Consider the following 22,724-nt stretch of genomic DNA (forward strand, 5'->3'; position numbering starts at 1 on the left):
TGCAACAACTTCTACCTTCCATGGCAGCTATTTTAGCAGCCGATTAATCAGTTTTGAGTAATTTTTTAAAAGAAATTATGTAAAGATGCTTTTTTTTCCCAGCTTCTTCAATTTGAATATCTATATAAAATATCTACTTTCCTCCTCTATGACAGTAAACTGAATATCTTTGGGTTGTGGACAAAACAAGACTTTGAAGATGTCATCTTGAACTCTGGGAACACCGATGGACATTTTAAAAAATATTTTATCTGCAAAAAAACTGATGGATTAATCAACAGAATAGTTGAGAGAGTAATCAACAATGAAAATTATTGTTAGTTGCAAGAGAATGTGTATTTAACGTACAAATTGTGCTGTTGAGAGAAACAGAAAGACGGTGCAAAAAATGATGGTATTTACAAAAAAGTACAAAATAGCTGGTATTGGAAGAGTATAAAAAGGTGCAATGAATAACAGTTGCTTCTGAAATGACTGGTTTCAAAGAAGAGTGGGAAACTTATTTCCATTTCAAATAATACAGCAAAACTACCTGCACTAATAGAAAGCAACGTGAGCGAACTAACGTTTCATGCTTCTATATTTTACCTGTATTTTACATAATCATTTCCCATGTAGTCTCTACTATACCTGTAGTCATCTAGTCTTTGTAATTTGCCTTTAATACCTCCTTGTTGCTGAGGATAAACCCCAGTAACAACCAGTAGATGTGTATTGTTCCTAGAAAGTAGAAGAAGGTGCAGCTATTCAACTGTCACTGCACACTCAGCAGAACCTGACTTTAAGGCGGAACCTGCGTTACTTTTTGCTTGTGGGCGACTCCTCGATCTTCTTTAATTCAGTGGAAATATTCCCTGAAAGCCGAGCCCTAATCAGATAAAGTGCTGAATATTTAATTTTACGGCACAGTGAATGTTTACACGTGCTCTAACACTGATTGGCCCCCTGGAGTGACTATTTGTGATCAGGAGTGAAAGAGGTTCATTAGCGATCAGAACCAATTGTTAGTCTTTAGGGCACGAGATGTTTTTTTGCAGCCGTGTCGACTCAGCAGATCACCAAAGGTAACCACGGGGAGCGGATTCATAAAATATGAAATGTATGTTTTTGGTTTCCTGAAAGAGACTGAGAGCTCTTGTATCAAAGAGAGATTTAATGTAAAACAGACCCAAGCACATCAGGGATTATATATTTCCCCAGCTTCAGCTGCAAAAATACCAACATTCTTAATTCAGAATTTGTAATTAACCTGCAAAGAGCATTTAGATGTGAAAGTATGTGAGTCTTAACGCATAAAATACCTGCCATCCCCTCACAAACACTCAAAAACTCGTCTTACAAATCAAAAGCACATAGTTTGAAAACAGAATCCACATCACAGTACATCCTAAATACAAAGTTCGATGCATTTTCTATGTTACACTATATTCTTGACACTGCTGGAGCTGCAACATCAAATTTTCAACAGCAAGTTACTTTCTAGCAATTAATTGTTCATTACATGAAAAAATGTCCAGAATTGCATGCAGAAATTCTTGTTCTGTCTAATTAGCGGTCCAAAACCCTGAAGAATTCAGTTTGCAATCATAGCAATCCAAGAAAATAAGCAAATTCTAATGTTTGAAAAGCTTAAACTGTTTTACAATGTTTGCTGAAAAAAATCTGAAAATTCTGCACTCCTTGATGCAACTGAACAGTCATGAGTGTCTCAGCTGTGGCAAACAGTCACTTCACAGAAATTCCAGGATGTTTTGGATGAACCAGGTTGAACTGCAGGCTGTGTTTACACAGAGCAGACAGGAGCCATGCATGAAAACGAGTAAAAACAACAACAAAAGTCACAAAATGTCTAGAATATGTAGAGTTTTATCCAGTGTTGATAACATCTGTAGGTACGTGTTGATTCTAGGGTTGTTTGTTTTTCCAATAAAAAATGTTTTTTAAATTCAAATTAGATTTTTCCCTCCTTTTTTTTCATGATTTAGGACATTGAAGTGTGTCATACTGCACAGCAGACATCTTTTTACCTCTTCATGGTTGTGCTGTTTCCATATATGTGCAGGATTTTATATTGCAGTGAAAAATCAACCAACAGTAAGTAAAAATGTGACATGAGCAAAAAACACCTAGAAACTTCTAGAGGTTCAGAGGGTTGATTAATTAGTCTTTTGTACTTTACTGTCTGTCTTTCACTCCCATTGTTTGTTACTTTGCATTACCTTTTTCCAGTAACCATTAAAGAAATAAAGCATGGATTTAAGTTGATCAAATCCACATTCTTGTATTATTTTTCAGATTTCCATCACATATCTGCTCATCACACCATCAGTCTGTCTTCCTAATGATCCTATATATATATACATATATATGAAGCATGCCGAGCACATGAACTTGCACATGTCAGCATGCACACTGACCTGACCGTTACAGAACTCAGTGTGCCAGTGCAGCTGTACGCTTACAATACGCCACTAAACATAAAATGAAGTCAGGCAGAAAGCGGTCCTGCCGCCGCTTCCACCTGTGTTTACTTTGCTGCCGATCACATTCCCACTTTGCAGTCAAACACAAACCACATAAACCCGAGAAACAGCTCAGGACACATAATAGATCACAATGAAGCGGCATGTTAGTTAAAGCCGGCAACGTCTACAAAGCAAACTTTCTTTACCCACTGTGCTAGTGAGCCATAAATACACAGAAAACTGATTTGGTTTGATTTACTTCAAGCAAAACAAACATATATGTTGAAAAGTACGCGTATGTAAGCCGGGAATGAAGCAATAAAACATACTTATTTTCAGTATTCCCACTGTAAACCTTGACAACATGACGCTCACTGCCAAGGCTATGGGAGCTGCTTACAGAAGAGCTTCATGGTTGTACTTAGATGGAAGTGGAGTTCAAACAAACGGCTGCTTTCCTCTGCATCGAGACCCTTCTGTTGTTTGTTAGTGCTGCCAGGCTGCGTACATGCATCTGACCAGCCAACTCGCAAACAACTGGAGGTAAAAGGACATTTTTTATGGTTTGCATTTCTGAGCCATCACAAAAAACAAAGACTGGTATTCAATGGAATTTTTACGACACGGCCACAGAATAGCTGAGTACAGTAACCATCGGAAAAACAACAGCATTATTGTGCAGAGACGCGACCGCAGAGAGGATTTAATCACATAAGAACTTCATCTTCTGCCCCTTGTTGTTGGTGAACACCCTTTCTGACATTTCATTTTTCCTCCATGGCCCTAAACTGACCAAAAGCAACTTCTGGAAGCTTTACGGGTCCTCGGTTGCTTCAGATAGCTGCCCCTGCACCTGCCTGAGCGTTCCCCCTGTCAATCAGAGGGGGTGGTGGGCGGGGCTTGTGAGCAGGGTGGGGGGCTGAGCAGGGTTTGTGATTGACAGGTGCAGACAGCGACCGTGGCAACAAGTGGACTGCAGTTACTTCAGCTGCAGCGTGGGAGGCGGGAGGTGGAGGGACGGAGGAAAAAACAACCTCAGCTGTGACAAATCTGAGGGCCGTCGGAGTTCAAAGGCAGCGACACATGACGGCTGTTTGTGGGTGTTTGTGTTGGGGCAGAGGGGGTTTAATTAAAGGAAGGAGGCCAATAGTGAGCTGTAAGGGGAGTTTGAGCATTTTGTAGAGAACTTATCCCTGCACAAACATAGAAACAGCTCACATGCATTTATAGCAGAGGTGTCAGAATCATTTTACTTCAGGTTCCATATTCAGCCCAATTTGATCTCTAGTGGACCGGACCAGTAAAATAACAGCATAATAACCTATAAATAACCACAACTCCTCATTTTTCTGTTGTTTTAGTGATTTTGGTTGATTTTTTGGTGAATGCTCTTAAGAAACATTTTTAACATTTCTTTATTTGCACCAAAAATGTTCAAAGATTTCCCAAAAATGTTGAAAATGTGGACATCAGAAGTTTCACTGTGAAAATACATATTTTCTTCCACATTTTCAAACTTTAAAATGGGTCAGTTTTGACCCACAGGACGACACCAGGGTTAAGGAAATGTCTTTTTACAAAACATTATCCTGAGTATCCTGAAATTTCTTGATTCAATTTCAACACATTATGAGTTTATCATTTCCACATTACAACTTAGAGATCAGAGTGTTTCTACAAAGGCACACAACATTTAGTCACAGCTATCTGGGACTGAATGATGCAGCATTTTACTTCAAACCACAAAAGAGAGAGAAAACAACAAAAACAAGAAAAAATATTACAAAAATGAGACACAAAAAGACAAAAATGAGAAACAAAATGACAAAAAATGAGACAAAGCACAAATCAGAAACCCCTAACCCTAAAAAATTAGACAAAAAAGTTACAAAGCAACAAAAAAATGGACAAATGACAAAACAAGACAAAAAATTACAAAAGTGAGAAACACAATGACAAAAAAATAGACAAACACCACAAGCGAGACAAAAAACCACAAAATGACAAAAACAAGAGACAAATGACAAAAGTCAGACAAAAAAACAACATAAACAAGACAAAATATTACAAAAATGAGACACAAAATGACGTGAGAAACAAAATGACAAAAAATGAGACAAACGACACGAAACAAAAAACTCTAAAAACTCTAAAAAATTAGAAAAGTTACAAAGAGACAAAAAATAGACAATGGCAAAAGTGAGACAAAAAATGACAAAAGTGAGAAACACAACGACAAAAAAATAGACAAACACCACAAGCGAGACAAAAAAAACACAAAACGACAAAAATGATACACCAAGCGATGAACCAAGCAAAACACAAAATGACAACAATAAGAGAAAAAACACGTGAGACAAAAAAGAAAACACAAAATGACAAAAACAAAAGACAAATGACAAAAGTCAGACAAAAAGTACAACAACTTGGACAACTTTTTAAAAAGTCATCCAAAACCGGCCCACCAGAGGGCCCAATCCAGCCCACAGCGCACTTTCATTTGTTTTCTTCAGTCTGTGCTATGCTATGTGTATACAAAGCCTGCAGATCAGCCAAAAAAGTCCCTGAATTTTTGTCACATGACTGTTGCTTATAACTGAGTCAGTAATAGCTTTTTGGGACCACGGAGGATTGCAGAATTTTTTAGTTTTTACAGATTTTTGTTAGAGAAAACAGTTTATTTTTAGCTTATTTTCAAACAAGACATGTAAGAATAAATAGTTTTGAGCTTAAATGTGGTTAATTTTCCCAACCGAATGACTCATTTCCTAAGTTTACATACCGTGGCAAAATTCCTGAAATATTGTCCCTTTTTTTTGGTCTGATCATGGAAAAACCTATCTTTCATGTCTGGTTAGTGGCCAGACAAAGTTATTTATTATCACCCAGTTGTATTTGCTCTGATCTTTCATGTTTTCATTAAAGAATGGCAGGTTCAATATACAATTGCAGGACTTTTTGTAAAATAATTGACATTTTTTGCTGTTTTCGGGCCTAAAATCAACGATAACCAAACACCACGTGGCATTTTAGAGAAAGCTTCTTCTAAATATTATATATAGAGTTGAAAAAAATTGAAATGTAAAGTTATTTATAAAGATATCGTAGTAAACCTGTTGACTACTTTATATTAAATAAGTCAGAAAGCCTTGGAGTCTGGCCAGTCTGTTCTTCAGGAGGAAATGACATCATGTGCAGCAGGTCATGTGATCTGGAATTAACACACTTCCTGGAGAGGTGTTTTTGGAATGGGGAACTTAATGGAAAGGGATTTGTTATTTTCCATATAAAATTTGATATATTGCCAAAAAAGAAATATCTGTCATGATTATCTCAACTTAATAAAAGAACACAATCCAAACTATTTCTGAATCAACTCATTTTATTATTGTTTAGCTCATTAGAAGGTGGTTGGTATTAAATTCAGATGGTTATTTAGTTGATATTTTAGTGATAGCCAGTCATTTTTCACTAATAAGTGATTGTTTCCATAATAAATAATTTTGGAATTTGTAAAGACATGATCATAATGAATATAAAAACATTAGTTTTTATACTTTTAATAAAAATGTATGCAGGATACATCCCATGGACTTCAAAAGTCCCTCAGTTATATATTGAGCCGGCACATATTTTACACTCTACCAGGGTATGTAAACTTATGAGCACAACTTTAAGTAGTTCAAGAACTGTTGGAGAGTTTAAAATCCAACGATTCTCTCTGTTTTTACAGTTTCTTGTTCCGATAAATGGTGCAGTTTTTGTGATTTTGTGCAAACAATATGCCATTCGAAGCTGCTAGACTTGGAATTTTAACAAATACAACTTTCAAGCTCTGAAAAGTGAGAATTCTGAGTCTGCATATTGGAAATATATTTGAACAGAGCTAACCCACTATGCACTATCGAGCTCTATTTTCTTTGAGAAATCCAATGTGGTCTCACCGTATTTAACCTCGCTCAGCTTTCCCTCCTTATTTGCTCTACATTTACAAACTTTAATATAGACTGATGTCTCACTGTCATTTCTCCCCACCGTCTTTCAAACAAGGGCTTGTTAATTTAACTTAATTATTAATATCACGTTTCCCAGCAGATGTGTTCGCTCTCCTCTGATATGATCAAAGAAAAGCATACCAGCTCCTGCCCTCTGGAAATCCCACCGCATACTTCTCTGACACAGTAGTTCATTCGGAGAGGGAGGAAAAAAAGCAAATAACGCTCGAAAGAAATGAGAATTTGAATTATCTGTTCAGACAGTAAATTTGGATTAGGGTTTTCCCCTTTGTTTTGCTTGGCCAGAGCGTCTCGATCCCGTTACAGAAACCGCACATACCTGGGAGAGAGCTGGTGGTGGTGGAGGGGAAGCTGAAGCCCCCCAGAGGAGAGACACCTGAGCAGGGGAGGTGGGTCCTCTGGAGATCTCTCAGGTTCCAGCTAAAACACAGACTATTTAAGAAGGAATAATAAAAATGCCTAACCTTGTTAAGTATAGGGGCAAGTATTCTCATAACACTGGGAGGCATGGGGGAATTCAGTCATTGAATTGGTCGGGGCTGAGCTCACATCACAGCAATTCTGCTCTCCACAGCGCCCGAAGCAAGACTAGATTGCCTTTCCTAAGTCTCCCAAATAATACAGGCCAGGCGGTGTGAAATGGCAAGAATGTTCCAATCTGATTTGACATAAGGGGCGGATTGTTACATTTCAATCTCGCTTTTTTCGCCTCTTTCTGTCAGGCGGACACGGTGCCCGTCCTCCGAGACTGGCAGTAAAAATGGCTGCCAGTTGTTTCCCCCCTTTTTTCTTCTTCTTTCCGTTGGTTTGGAGAGTTGTGTGGCGTGTAATTGGCAACTCTGGCCTCAGGATCTTTGAGCAGATAATAAGTGTCTGTCTGAGAGCGGGGTGTCTCGGACCAAATGTGCTAAATTCATTACCTGGGACCATTATTCAATTACTCCACTCTATTAGGACATCAATTATTTGCAGTAGCAGCGAGCCGGAGCCAAGATAAAGACGAGAATCTGTCTTCCATAAGGATGAGAGGCAGATCAGGGCCATGAGGACGACTAATGAGGTCTGACACGGAGGAGAAGGTTAAAGATGCAGTTTTCCCCCCACTCAAGTTCAAGTCACGATTTTTGGATTTTGTTTTGTTTTTTTAGAAACTGATGGTGAAATAGCACCCGCATAATGTTGCCCGAGGAAATCACGAATGAAACCAAACCACAACTTGTCACACCAAAACAATCAAATAAGCTCCAACAGCACAACAGGGTGAGTGAATGATTCCTGGAAGAAGACGTAGAAATGGAGAAAACCAGACGGCAAAGGAATGTGGACGAGCAATGAGAAAAATCCCAATAAGGATGTTAATAAATACAGAAATCAAAGGCCTTTTAAAGTACAAAAGTGTAGTGTGAGAGAAATTACACTGAAGATGCAGAATATGGATGTAATAAATGTCTTATCTGAAATAATTAATCTGAATCATACGAGGAGAAGAAATTCAAGCTCTGAGGACATAAAAAAACGTGGCACAAATGTGAAACTTGGTTTGTGGTTTTTGTTTTGTTTTTGTTGGTTTCTGGTTTTTGTTTGTTTCTCTCCAGACGCTGATTAAACCCCACAAACTCATCTCCAGTGTTCCACATTTAAAAGCTTTTCCATGAAAATAATCCCTTCCTGCCGTAAAATGGTTCAGATATAACTTTACATCATTGCTTCCTTTATAATATGGAGGTTTTAGCCTTTATCTCCATGCAAACCTTCCTACTCCCTGCAGCTCAAGCACACCAGCTCACTGAAGTTTTTGTATTATTTTTTTGCAGAAGTTTTCAAGCAGCATTCTCCTTGTATCACCAAGAAAATCAAGACGATTAAAAATCAGCATTTTACTTTAAAAAAAAAAAAAAAAACAAGGATGAAAGTCTCAAAAAACAGGTCCATATTTCTGGGACTTCATATGTACATTTATGGCTGATTTATTCCAATATTAGAACTTCCCTCTGTGTGCACTGTGAAAAATGCTTTTTTGTTTTTTTTTGTTTTTTTTTTTACTGTGATTCAAGTCATTTTCCAGATTTTTCCAATTTTGGTGAATTAAAGAAAAAAAGCATTAATTCACATGTAACTAATAAGAAAACAGGCAAAAATTGTAAATAATGTCCAAAAATCTCTGTCTTTATCAACGCAATTTGTTCTTTTACAACATTTAGCTTTATTTACATAATTTCTACTTTATCTAAATCAACAAAAATATTATTTTACAGATATTTGAAACTTTATAAAGGATTATTAAACTGTTGTTTTATAGATTTTTTGCATTTTGTTAAATTACAAATGATGTCTATTAATTTAAATTTTAAAATAATCTATATTAATATTAATAATTTATATTAATATTTTTTAAAAATCATTTTTAAAAAGAAGCCAAGACTGTAGATAATGTCCAAAAATCTGCTTTTACAAATAACAGTTTATTTGTTTTTTACAACATTTGGCCATTAAACTACACAATTTTTACTGTATCTAAATCAACAAAAAAAGATGATTTTACAGATATTTGTCGTTATTTGAAGCTCTATAAAGGATTTTAAAATGGTACATTTTTTAAACTGTTATTTGACATATTTTTTGCATTTTATTAAACTACAAATGATGTCTAGTAAAATCAAAGCAATTTTAATTAATTGAAATGTTGACTGTAAGGAAAATTTTCAAAATTTATTGAAAAAAGATCAAATCCAAAATTGTAGATAATGTCCACATCAAAAATATGCATTTTTAGAATTAGTATTTCGTCCTTTGTGTGACCAGAATTCACAGTTTCATTATATTTAAATGAGCTAAAACTCTTTATTTTTACAGGTATTTGCTGTTATTGTCACAGTTTTTACAGTTGTTGAGCCTCACAGTACTCCACAGATTCTTTACTTCTGTTTCAGCACTCCTGCTGCCAGATTTTCACAGTTTTGTTTTATTTTATGGATTTTTTTTTTTAACGGCAGTTTTACAGCACTTGAACAACAGAACAGCAAATGTGTGGGGGTAAATGAATAGAGGTGGGGATTTAATACATTGAACATTCTAAACCATATTAAGGCAGAAACTCAATTTCATGAAAAAACATTCTAAATATGTAACTTTGACACAAAGAAATGAATTATTAAGAGTTAACCCTCGTGTCCTACTGCAGGTCAAAATTGACGTGTTTTAAAGTTTGAAAATGTGGGAAAAAAAAATATTTTCACAGTGAAACTTCTGATGTCCACATTTTCAACATTTTTTGGGAAATCTTTGAACACTTTTTGATGGAAAAAAGAAATGTTAAAATTTAAGGATTTTTTGGAAGATTTTTACTCATTTTTTGAAAATATTTACAAGAAGTTTCTTCCCAAATTTGGGGGATTTTTAAAAAAAAAACTTTTAAGGGAAACTTTTCTTCCTGAAGGTTTTGCAAGTTTTCAGACATTTGGGGATTACTTTTGCTGAATTTTGGGATTTTTTTCAGACAAAGAAACAATATTTTTTTGGGTGCCCATAAATGAAGACAACAGGAGGGTTCAATCAATGACTATAGAGACTTTAAACCTTTTCTAAGCTTGTCTTCTAAAGTTAATGACAAAAACACGCAAAAATTAAGGGGAAAAAATAGCAAGATGGACATAAACAATGTTTAAATTACTTTGTTAATAAATTCTTCTCTGAAACATCCCCTCCAAAGTGTGTCTAACTGGTGAGATTCAAAGTCATGGACTGTTCTGGCCAGGTGCTGGTTTACACCCAGTGATATGAAAATCTACCTAGTGGAGGCGAGAAGCAGGCCTCCTGTCCAGGGCGAAGCCGTCCCACTGGCATGAAGCCCCAACGGACTGCAGGGAAGGAGGCTGTAGAGGTGGGAGGGGTGCAGATGGCCCCGCTGGTGAAGGAGCCACACAATTTCATGGCGTATTTTCTGCAGATGTGTCTGTGGCAACTCATGCGAGGGTGCAGCTCGGCCACTGACAGGGCTGATGGATAGACCCCCGAGTTCCCCCCTCTGTGACAAAAACATACTTTTGTCTGCTCTTCACGCTCACTTTCAGGCTGCGGAAGGGAAATACTTTTTTATGAAAACAAAACAGAGAAGTGTAAACCTATCTTTTAATGTTCTGTCATCAGGAAGTGGCGGTCGGGGAACAAACTACAGACTGCGAGCATTAAGGGATCAGACAGTGTGTTGAGGATGAACAACATGACAGTGAAAGCACAGCTGCAAGGGAAATGTTTCACTCTTTCTCAGCTGCAGGGAAGTGAACTGATCACCTAAATTAGAACTAAATTAGAGACAGAAAACTCACTAAATAATCCATAAAGACTGCATTAAGCACTATTGTATGTAAATTAGGTCGTCCAGTCCATGATTTTTATGAGGTTTTTGGTGCAAGTTTGAAAAAGGCAACCAGGTAAGTGGTGGTGTAAAGGTGCACATGAATGATTTCCTCATTCACCTCAAAGTGCTGTGCAGTTTCCCTTCTAAGGTGGGAATTTCCCTCAGGATGAGCCAATAACGTGCTCGCGACGCGTGATTGATGTGATCCGGTGGCTGATGAAAATGAAGCAGATGTTTTGAAACTGAAACATTCATCTTGTGTCGAGGCTTCACGACCTGCCAGCTTTCATCCACTTGGCTGGCAACGACAAAGGAAAAAAAAAACAAAAAAAGAAGAAGTGTTTTGAGAGGCTGATGGAATTACATCATGTTACAAGTGAAGGTAATTGCTCCCCAGAATAGGATTAATACATTTGATCAAATCAGACTCCAACCCTGCTAATTTGATTAATGGTCACAGTGAGGCTTGTCAAACCTCTGCAGGGAGCCGTTCATGCAGTGCATTTTCTGATTAAGCAGCAGAGAACCTACATGTACGGAAACACACACACATTTACATCTGATTGTATGTAATCACGCCATATGCAGAGCCAGAGTTCACAAATGCAAACAGCTGTTGAGCCCACTCTTGTTTTATTTTATCTACCTGCCGCTCTGTTTGTGGCATCCTGTCTTGCCTGCGTTGCCAGGTGTGATGCTACGTAGCACCACCTGTAGAAGCCCTCAGGATGCCCCCTGCCTGCTTAAAAACAAAGTTCGGGATTCCCCACATTCCCAGAAACGCCCCTTTCCGATCATGACTTCCTCAGGCAAAAAGTGGGACGATCCTCCTGCATGTGTTTGCTCCCAAACTGCATTCATGAAATCTTCAGGGCCACACGTGCACACAAGCTCACAGATAAACTATTCTTAGAAAGTGGAAAAAGTAATAACAGGACATTAAAGGCAACTTTCCCTTGAACGCACCTGGCAGGTAGTTTACTATCATGAATCAGCTCCAACATGCGTCAGTCAGACACCACATTAAAACCACTGACAGGTAAATAGCATTGATTATCTCGTTACTGTGCTATCTTCTGCTGGGAAATATTGAGTCCTGGCATTCGTGCTGATGTTACTTTGACATTAGTCTCTCATAATTAGACTTATATCACAGAATCAGTGGTGGAGAATGGTCTGACAGCACCTCGTCATTATTCTACTATAGGTAGTACAAAAAAATGTGGCTTGTTTCCATTTCTTTAAACAAGTCTTCCTTGGCGGTTCTAATGGTACGTGTCCACAGGGGCATTTTTTCTCACATGGAAACGCATCGAATCTGAATTGTCGGCTAGTGGGCCACTCAGTGGTCACGTGACAGACCTTCAGACCAGCATCGGACCAACATGAGGGCTCTGTCACAAACTTCCTCTTTTATTATGAAAATAGTTCAGCGAAAAGTAGTTCTGAAAGCGTTTGCGGTGAGAAATAAGCTGTACAGCAGCTGAATCTGTCCTCATTTTGGTTCAATGATGGCTAATTTAGATGTTTTCTGAAAGTTTCGCAAGGCGTCGGACCTCCGCTCCACACATCAAATTTCCATAAAGTCAAGTCTACTTTATGCAAATAAGCTGCGTGCAACTTTGGGGCGACACGCTGCAACGTAGCTCAAAACACAACACAACAGCATGCAACATGGTGAGCTTCACGTAGGCATTAAATGGGATGCAAGAAATTGTGGAAACTACCTTAAGCCTAGTAAAATAAACTACAGAATAGATACAGTGGGAACATGTTTTGGTGGAACATTTGCAGACAACAAGACAATGTCATTAAAATGGGTCATTCACTGAAAGAACCGAGCAGATCTGCCTTATTACACACATAGGAACTACAAGAATGCTAGACATAGTTATAGACATGTGCAGAACGTTGTTAGTATGAGTATGTTGTATGATAAGCAGATAAAGTTTTACAAGTTCAATAGGAAACATGAATGTTGTAGCGCGAGTTATTCAGTGACTCCTGACAGCTTGCAGCATGTAGCCACATTGTGCTAATGTCCTTGGGTTTCTGTATTTGGAGAGTCGAGTAAAGATACTGTTTTAAACTTATGCATGCCTGGAAGTCTCTATTGTGTCCAAGTGTACAATACGCAAACCAAATCTTGTTCAAAACTTGCCACTTTCAGCATGTAGGTTGCTGCTTGGGGTTTAATGTTGTTATTGTTTACTATAGCAAAGTGGATTATGAAAATGATATTGCACAGACAGTAGAGGAGGAGGAGAAAGTTGCATGAAATACAGGACAGAAATGGCAGACTTATACCCACAGTCTACATCTAGGTAGTCAGACTACTCTGACGTGTACCACCCACCCAAACCTTGTTACAAACCAAGCATACTTACTAATGGCAACAGCACTCCACAATGCCACAGTGCTATGCCACACAACAAAAACTGTTCAAGAAGAACTCTACAAAAAGCCCAAGGTGCTAACCTGCTCTCCAGATTTCCAGATCTCAATCCAATGGAGTACCCACAGAAAGAACCGAAACAAGCCCAATCTACAGAAGGCGCATCTTGCAACCCAAAGGACCCAAAGGATTTACTGCCAACATCAACATCAAGACACCTGCAGAGCTCCTGTGTCCAAAACTTGATGGGTCAAAGCTGTTTCAGTGGCATGAGGAGGTTTTAATGTAGTGGCTGATTGCCACAGATTTCAGATTTCTCAACAAACTTTAGTTTAGGAATGTCTTATCATTTCTCTAAGCAAACCTTTAAAAAAGAGGCAGAAACCCATAAAAAGAAGGTCCAACTGCAGGAATTGGCCTTCTTAGATAACCAACATAAGTCAACTCTGCAAATGCCCAAAAATGACATTTGCTGATGTTTAAGGGCAGGAAGCATCATGATATTATTACAGAGCAACTAGTTCACAAAGGAATGGTGCTGGGGTGGATGGATGGGTCAACAGAACATTGGGTTTGGCTGTAAGAAATTACTGTTCATGTTCCATTTCCTACACACTGTCAACACTAGCTTCTTTAAATCGTGACCACAACTGTTCCAAAACCTTAAACAAGTGATTATTACTATAATGTGTTACTATAACCATGACAACGCAGATGGTCTAAACTTAAAGAGCAACTTCCAACAAAGTGAGGTGGATTAATGACTGCTATAATGGTGCTAACATGTTGCAGAAGCTGTATTATTGCTGTTGCATTTCATCTGCTGCTACTTATAGGTCTGTCCTGCAGAGCTTCACCTGACTGATTAGACCGCAAGAAGAACAGATCTATATCATGATGAAGTATTCCTGCTCTTTAAATTACACACATCTTGATTATGTATCCATAAATATGGTAATTTTCCCTTTATCTCAGTCTCAGATGGCACAGATGGAATAGCAGCTTTCCTCTACACAGACAGATCAGACAGAAACATGTCTAACAAATGACAGATCACAAGTTTATTTGGTTACAGCAAAGAAAGGTACAGACCAGAACGAGCGTCATTAGCTGGAATTAACACCATGCATCCTTATATTCTGCTGGAAAATTTAAAAGCCATCTGTCTCCATCAACCAAGGCCCACACTGAGGCTGCTGCAATCTGTTGCCTGCCATTCAGAGGACTGGTCAGTAATCGCCATGAACCCAATAGTGTAAAAGCAGCCCTCAGAACATCTCCTGTGTGATGATAAGGCCAGATAGCCCACCATAAACATCCCCCAATAAACCCACAGCCCTGCTTCATTCAGCAGGGGGCTAATCACCCCAGTCAGGGGAGCTGAGGTAAGAGTCTGGGGCTGCAGGGGTGAGGAGACGGGGGTCGGCTGGAAAACGGGGGGAGGCAGCCAGACAGGAGACAGAGCCTCCCTGTAATCACCAGGAGAAGGAGATGAAGAGTGTAGCACAGATTAAGTTTGAAATGACACGAGAGTTCTGCCGATGACGTCGGCCGAAGGTAAGAGGAGGAGTGACTGAGCAGGACCAGAAATGTGCAGAAAAGGTAGAAAAGAGGATACTAATGCCAATCAGCGGTCAAATGGCACTGCACGAAGAAGCCCAATTTCCTCCTGTGTTTATCTTAATGCCAGGATTTAAGGTTCAAGGGGCCGGGAAGAGGAAAGACTTTGAGGGGCTCATAAAAGGACAGTCTGGGAGGATTAGGGAGATCAAAAAAAGTCTGTGTTGCTACCTTACGTAAGTAACAAAATGCAAAGTAAATGCAGATTATACTGGATTTATGCTCATTTTCTCAAATCAAACTGCATGTCTCATATAAAAACAAACTTCACCCAAGCATAGCCATTACCACTGATCCACCAGCAGAAGGAATGTGAGAGGAATGCCGAGTGATATTTACCATAAAAAACACAGAGCTCACAGTTTTCTGCTTAAATCAGAAGCTGTCGGTTCACAGATTGCACTTCATGGCTAAATGTGAGGGAGGAAAAGATTAGCTCCCATCCCTCTGCTGGTCCATCTGTACCTCCATCTCACTTCCTTGGTGTGCTGGCAGGTTGGCATTTGAACCTGTTCACCCTCCACAAGATGCACAGTCAGTGTTTGCATTAACCCTCCTGTTGTCCTCATTTACGGGCAGCAAAAAATATCGTTCCTTTCTCTAAAAAAAAAAAATCCAAGAATTCAGAAAAAAAAATCCCCAAATTTATTTGCAAAATCTTCAGGACGAAAATTCTAAAAATTCCTTAAAAGTTTCCCTTGACATTTAATTAAAAAAAAAAAATCCCCAAATTTTAAAATTAAATTTAAAAAATTAAAATTGTAAATATTTTGAAAAAATGAATAAAAATCTTCCAAAAAGTCCTAAAAATATCTAAAACGATTCCATATTTATCAGTAAACCTTCTAATATTTTCTTTAAGAACATTCAGAAAAAAATCAACCAAAATCCAGCGAAAATTGAAAATTTTAAAAAATGTTGTTAAAGCAACATTTTTTTTTAACATTTCTTGTTTTCCCACCAAAAAATGATCAAAAATGTCCCAAAAAATGTTCAAAATGTGGAAGCTTTCACTGCAAATATATATTTTTTTCCACATTGTCAAACTTTAAAACGAGTCAATTTGACCAGTAGGGCGACACGAGGGTGAAATAATTAGCAGATTAGGTTGAATCATAGAGAATTGATCCACAAAAACTGTGATTACTGATTAATTGTTGTGGTTGTTGGAGCAAAATGTCATTAATCTGCTGTCATCTTGTCAAATATAACAATTTGGACTGCAGCATATTAGCATCACTGGTGTGTGCTAGCATGCTAGTGGAATAAAGCGCACAACTTTTTTTGTTGCCTTTTTTGCACACATCTCATTTTCAATCGCTAATCTACAGGAAAAATCAGTCTGAAAGAACATCATTTAGTCTGATTGAGGTGTTTTTAGATACTTTTAGTTCCATTTCAACTTTATTCAGTTTGTTGACATGTAAGCTACCCATGTGTGCAGCAAACTGAGCAAGGACAGGGAAGAAACACTGAAAAGGAAGATTTGGCTGCACAAAGAAATGCAATCTAAGTTGTATCAAAGTAAAAATATAGCTACAAACACAACTGATTGGTTTGACCATTTAAATCTGTGCAAAGCCAGAACTGAATGCCATTCAAAACAAAAAAAAGCATTTTTACAAGCATTATATCATATGAGAAAAGGTTCCAAATGGCTTTTTTTCAACAGATTTTTAAAGTATTTTTAATTTCTGATGTAGATGCACTCTGCCATTCATCATTAATGATTAATTCTTTCCAAACAGAGTTACTAAATCATCTGATAAAAATAAATTACCCATAAATTTAATGCATAATAGTATGTCACTGGTACTAAACATGTTCTAGTACAGTTTTATGTAGGTTTTTTTATTTATATAGTAACAAACTAGAGTGATAAAGTTGTTGATGGAAAAGCTATTTGTCATACTGTCACTTTTTGCCCCCTTTTCTTATAGGGTACATATATTTTTCCCTGAAGGTTTCAATAATTCCTTAGGTGACAGAAACTATAATGATGCCATGACTTAGCTGTGGGCTTCACCCAGGGCTATTTGTTTTTATCTTTAGCCTTCATTTGCTGTTAAAGTTAGCTGCAGCAGTTCCTGTTTGTGCTGCAATCACATCTATCCAGTCATTGTTCATCTGGATTATCTGTGATAATAAAGATAAATTCTGTTTTGGAAAACCTGAAGTTAAAATGAGGGCTAAACTTTCAGGTTAAAGGAGTTAAACACGTATGGATTCTTGAGTGTAGGACCAATAAAGTATGTTTTGTGTATTTTGGTCGAGTACATCTATAGTTGCCTGCAGGCCTGTCCAGATGGTTGTCCAGCTCTCAGCAGTTTCAGCAGAGAAGTGTTTTCCTGCAGCCAGGTTGTGATCGGTGTCAGCGTCGGACCTCAGCAGCGGCTCATCAGGCCGGCCGGCTGCCAGGAAACGTCTGAACAACGGGCTGCATGTGCTCAGTTTTACCAGAGCGGCTCTGTTTGTTTCTCTGTTTCTTCTGTTTATCCCCCATGGTTACTTTTAATGACCAACCAGCCACCAATGGGGATAAAGCAATTCCAGTTGGAAGTTGGAAAAAACAAGACCATTAATTTTTAAATAAGGACACTGGGCAGTCAGGAAAGCTGTAAAATATCTGATTTCCATTAAATAATGTGTCAGAAAGCACACGAGAGCCAGAAATTACTTTATGCTCGTTTGTCTATCGTTTATTCTTTGAATGTGAAAAATATTAAACGAGTAGAAGAAACCAGATGAAGTGGATTTCCAGTAAAGTGGAGACAGTACAGGACAGTGATAGGGGGCAGATGGGATGAGCTGAATGTTGCCGTTGGCTGTGGAAGAGACGGATTCAATCAGAAGTCCAGTTCAGTGCGGAAGCCACCTGCTCTGATTTATGTGCTCATGTTTGTGTGTCTTGGGCCATTGTTTCCTGGCTCTAATATATAGCATGTGTTGTATGTGTTGTGTGACTCGTTGTGGGAAATGCATTTCAGGGTCAGCAGAGGGGACTGTGTACAGTTGTACTTATGGTTTTTGTCTTGCTCCGGTGCCACAGTTGCACACTGAAAGCATTTCCACAGACTGACGCAGACCTGAGCAACGTCTGCTGCAACCACATGGAATACCCTGACTCTTACAACTCCAATCGATAAACACACATCAGAAAAGGCAAAAAATATCATCCTGTTGCATCCTTTTTACAGATTTTTATTACTATTATTCAGAATTGAATCTTTAAAAGAAGCGGGATGGCATTGTTGGGCATCAGCAGCGTTACTGTTTGCTTTGAGAGGCTACTGTTGGAACTTTTCTGCAGCAAAACTCTTTTACTGATCAGACAGTGCAGCCACAACACAAATGCTATATTTTTCAGACCATTTATCAAGCAACAAGGTCAGCAGAGCTTTCAGTCAGATATAAAATACAACTAAGGATGCGTACAGAATGCCACAGACATGTACACTACCATTCAAAAGTTTGGGGTCACCCAGACAATTCCATGTTCTCCATGAAAACTCTCACTTTTATCCATGTGCTAACATAACTGCACAAGGGTTTTCTAATCATCAATTAGTCTTTCAACACCATTAGCTAACACAATGTAGCATTAGAACACAGGAGTGATGGTTGCTGGAAAGGTTCCTCCTCTGTTTTTCCATTTGTGGCTGTAACACCATAAATTTCCCTGCTGCGGGATCAATAAAGGTTTAATCTATCTATCTATCTATCTATCTATCTATCTATCTATCTATCTATCTATCTATCTATCTATCTATCTAGTGTATACATAGCCCATTAAGCGTATAACTGTGATATTTTATACCAATCCTTAGTGTGGTCTGCAAGCACCAGCTAGCAGCTTGTCTGCTAAGAACTGACTAGCTACGAGTTTTGCACTGTAGCAGGACAGCATGATGATGTTCAAAAAGATAATCATGATTATTTTCATCAATATTGAGATCATGATTGTTTATCAGGATTATTTGGTGGTTTTTGGGACAAAATATTATTTCAACATTGTTGCATTTGAACCGAGCACAGCTTTAGCATCTATGTTGTGCTACATTTCTGCTATGAGTGAATTAAAATCTTTGCATCAAATAAAGACTCAAGATAATGCTCTTCTTTACCAGAATTCAGTGCATCTCCAAGACGCAAAAAATAAATAAAACTGTTCCCCAAACTCCACAGCTGCTGAACTTCTGCTTATCAATAGACTACCATTTCCCAATGATCCCTAAATGCCTCACATGCACTCTAGAGTAAACACGACCTCATTGGCTGTGCACAGAGAAGCCTCTAGTCTCCACTCAGTAACAGCAGCACAAAAATCAGTCAGGAGTGAAAAAAGAAGTCCTAATGTCAGATTTACTCCAGTTGAAACCAAGTGATTTTAATCTAAATTGGACTCTCTTTTTCCACTTCTGTAATTTGAAATTGTACACTTTTTTATACTCTTACATTCTTTGACACTGTTTGGTGGTGGAAACGGCACTCTTTCTGCTGTAGCAAACAAATTTCCCCTTGGGGATTAATAAAAAATTTCTATTCTGTTCTATTCTATTATATTGTCTTCTATTGTTATCGGCAGACTTCTCTGTGAGTAAAATGCTTATTTTAAACATCAACACTGCAGTTGGGCATTTTCACTTACTTGTAAAAACCCCAAAATTGTGAGTAATATGAATTGTGGAGCTCTAGCTTTTCTGGAATTAACGCAAAAACAAATCAAAACAGTAGTAGTAGGTAGCAAACATTAGCATTTTGCCATGCTGGTGTAGCTTAGCTTACAAAGTTTCCCCAGAGGTAGCTTCAAACTAGTGCAGCTTTGTTTAATGTAGGTGAACTAGCAGCTTAGTGCAATTTAAGTAGCTTGCTCAACACTGCAAGTTGTTTTAAACTGATTTTATGTCCTGAAATGGAAAAACTGTGATTTTTTAAAATCAAAACTCGCATAGTTGTGTGAATAAATACAAAAAAACAGTGATATATTCTCATCCGAATGCTTATTTGATGATTGTGTGAATGTTGCATGAGATAAATAAACACAACAGAACTGGATAGTAAAAGAATTGTTGATTTAGCAAACAAAACTTCTTTTTTACAGCTGTAAGTTCTCACTTTGTGCGTTCTCATTAAAGTCATACTCTTGGCAGCTGATTCAGCTTTATTTTTGCAGGATTTAAAGGGAATTTCTCTGCATGTGAGCCACAGAGATGGTAAGAATCAACACTCCACTCCTTAATGAAACCAGCCGTGCCTCCAGTAAAAAGCAACATAAAATCAGGCTTTATCTGAAAGGACCTGGAAACATGTTAATGGGAAGTGCTTTAACTGGCCCTTTAAATCAAGAGGATTAGGAGCCATATGCGAGGGTCTCTAATCTCATTTGGGGTCGGGGGGGCCTTGAGGCTCACTCTGCTGGTATGTTTCACATTAACAAAATCAAAAGCTTTCTGCCGGCTGCGACGGCACACAGGTTGGAGCTTATAGGCTATAAGAAGCACACAGTGTCTGCTGAGTGTCAAGCAGTTCAGACGAGAAGCTGAGAGGAGAGAGCTTCCTTCTCTCACACATATTCCATCATTCCGGTTCGGCCTTACATCACCTGTCCCCAGTGTCAGCCAGGAAGCATTTAAATATTCATAGTATACACATATTAATAGGCTATGTATTTTCTGCTCAAATTAACCTCATCTCATCTTGAAGGGACGCTCATGCAGAAGTAACAGCATGCTCTATATAAATATTTCAGCGAGCCTCACTTTCTCTTCGAGTTCGGAACTTTGCATGGAAATTTACTGAGAGGCCAACAATTTGCACTCCGAATGCAGATACGATAGATCAAAGTAAATGGTATATACATAAATTTAAGGCTCCGAGTTCAAAACAGGCACTTACCACGAACTTCGATTTAAAACTGAACCTTCGCTGAACTCTAATAATACGTGTGCAGTCCTGCTGAATTGCTGCCTATAAGCAACATAATACAGAACTCTATTCCAGCCACCATGTTATGGCTTCTTCATACAGATGCATTCTGCAGCTGGTCTGGTTGCATCACTGATGGGAAAGCATGCAATTGTACAATTCTAGGATTTAACTGTGGCATCTTTAATGCAACCGGCTCAGAGGGGGAACAAGTCGGAAAGCTCAGAGTTTTTGACCTCAGAACTAAACATCATCTCTCCCACTACTTCTTCTTCTTCTTCTTCAAATGGGTTCGCAAACGTTAATAACACAATAAGCCCCTGGATGGACTTGGAGTGGACTTGAAAGCCACGAAGCAATGAGCTCTTAAGTAAGGAACAGATTAGCGTTAAGGTCTGTCCATCAACACGCCAATAAATCTGAAAATGTATTCCTCTTGAAGATGAACTGCTTACTCTATTAGCTCCAAGTTGTGAAATGAAGTGGAAAATCAGAACCACGTTGAGGTTCGAGGAACTATTGTGGTGCTTTTTTGTGCTTTTCTTGGTCAGGAAGGCAGTTGGAGATGACCAGATGATTCCAGTGTCTGTTATGACAAACTGGTCTGTATATGGAAAGTAGTCACGGCGTGGCTAATTCCAATTGCCATAAAATAACTCTTTGTTTAACTCTCAGCGATCAATCATGAGCCAGCTGGTGAAGTGCCACATGAAAGTCGCCTCGCATTTGATGAGCGGTTTGATTTTAGCTGCTGAAAACTATAAAAAGTCTTTTAAAGTGACACGGTTTGAAGACGGGCCACGTTTTTAGAAAAAGATTTCCTGTTTCTACCTTCATCTTGCAGTAATAGATTTTAGATATTAGATTTCTGTAGTTCACATCCAATTGTAATGATGCCTGGGGGGTGGAATTTGACACAAGAAAAGAATTGGATTCAGATAAAAATAGAGCAGATACAGAAATGGAAGATAACTGCACAAGAACACTTGATATAATGCAATAACAACTGAGCTAACAACACAATATTATCAGGTGTCTCCAGCTGAAAAAACACAAATTTTTGTCCCTGTAGAAGAAAAAAAATCCCTTTAAAAATAGAGCACAAAACATCTTATCACTTACAACTTTTACCTACATGTACTATTGAACACTAGTTAGAATTTTAAATAATATGACAGTGTTGAGGTGTCTAAATGCCACTTTTAAGGCTCATCTACTGTGTGCATAAGAGCTATATGTGCATTTCTCAGTGCAAGTGGATATAAAAAGTTTTTAACACTTACATGTTGTCTCAGTTTAAGACTGTTTTGTAAATTTGATCACAGAATATAGTCCTCCAATAGTTACATCACACCTTTTGTCACTGTATAAGAAAAAAATCCCTTACAAATACAGCAGAAAACATCTTATCACTTACACTTTTTACCTGTCATAGATCCAACTTTACACTACATGTGCTATAGAACACTAGCTAGAATTCTAAAAAACATTAGTTGTGTTCAGGTGTCTAAATGCCACATTTAAGGATCATCCACTGGGTAAATAAGGGCTACATGTACATTTCTCACTGCAAGTGGATAAAAAAGGTGGAAAAGTGGAACTGTGCCGGTTTTGAGGACAATAAAAGTGTTCCTAACACTTACGTGTTGTCTCAGTTTTAGAATATAGTCCTCCAACAGTCACATCACACTTTTTGTTCCTGCATAAGGAAAAATCTCAAGAATGGAGCAAAAAACACCTTATCATTTACACTTTTTACCTGCCATGTACAGATCTACCTTTACACTACAAGTGCTACTGAACGCTAGTTATAATTCCAAATAAGACGACAGTAGGCGTCATTTCAGGCTCATCTACTGTGTACATGGGAGCAATATGTGCATTTATCAGTGCAAGTGTTGATAAAGGATGGAAAGGGAAATTGTGCTGGTTTTGAGAACACTCAG

Source organism: Amphiprion ocellaris, chromosome 18 (assembly GCF_022539595.1).
Source record: "Amphiprion ocellaris isolate individual 3 ecotype Okinawa chromosome 18, ASM2253959v1, whole genome shotgun sequence".
Classification (NCBI taxonomy): Eukaryota; Metazoa; Chordata; class Actinopteri; family Pomacentridae; genus Amphiprion; species Amphiprion ocellaris.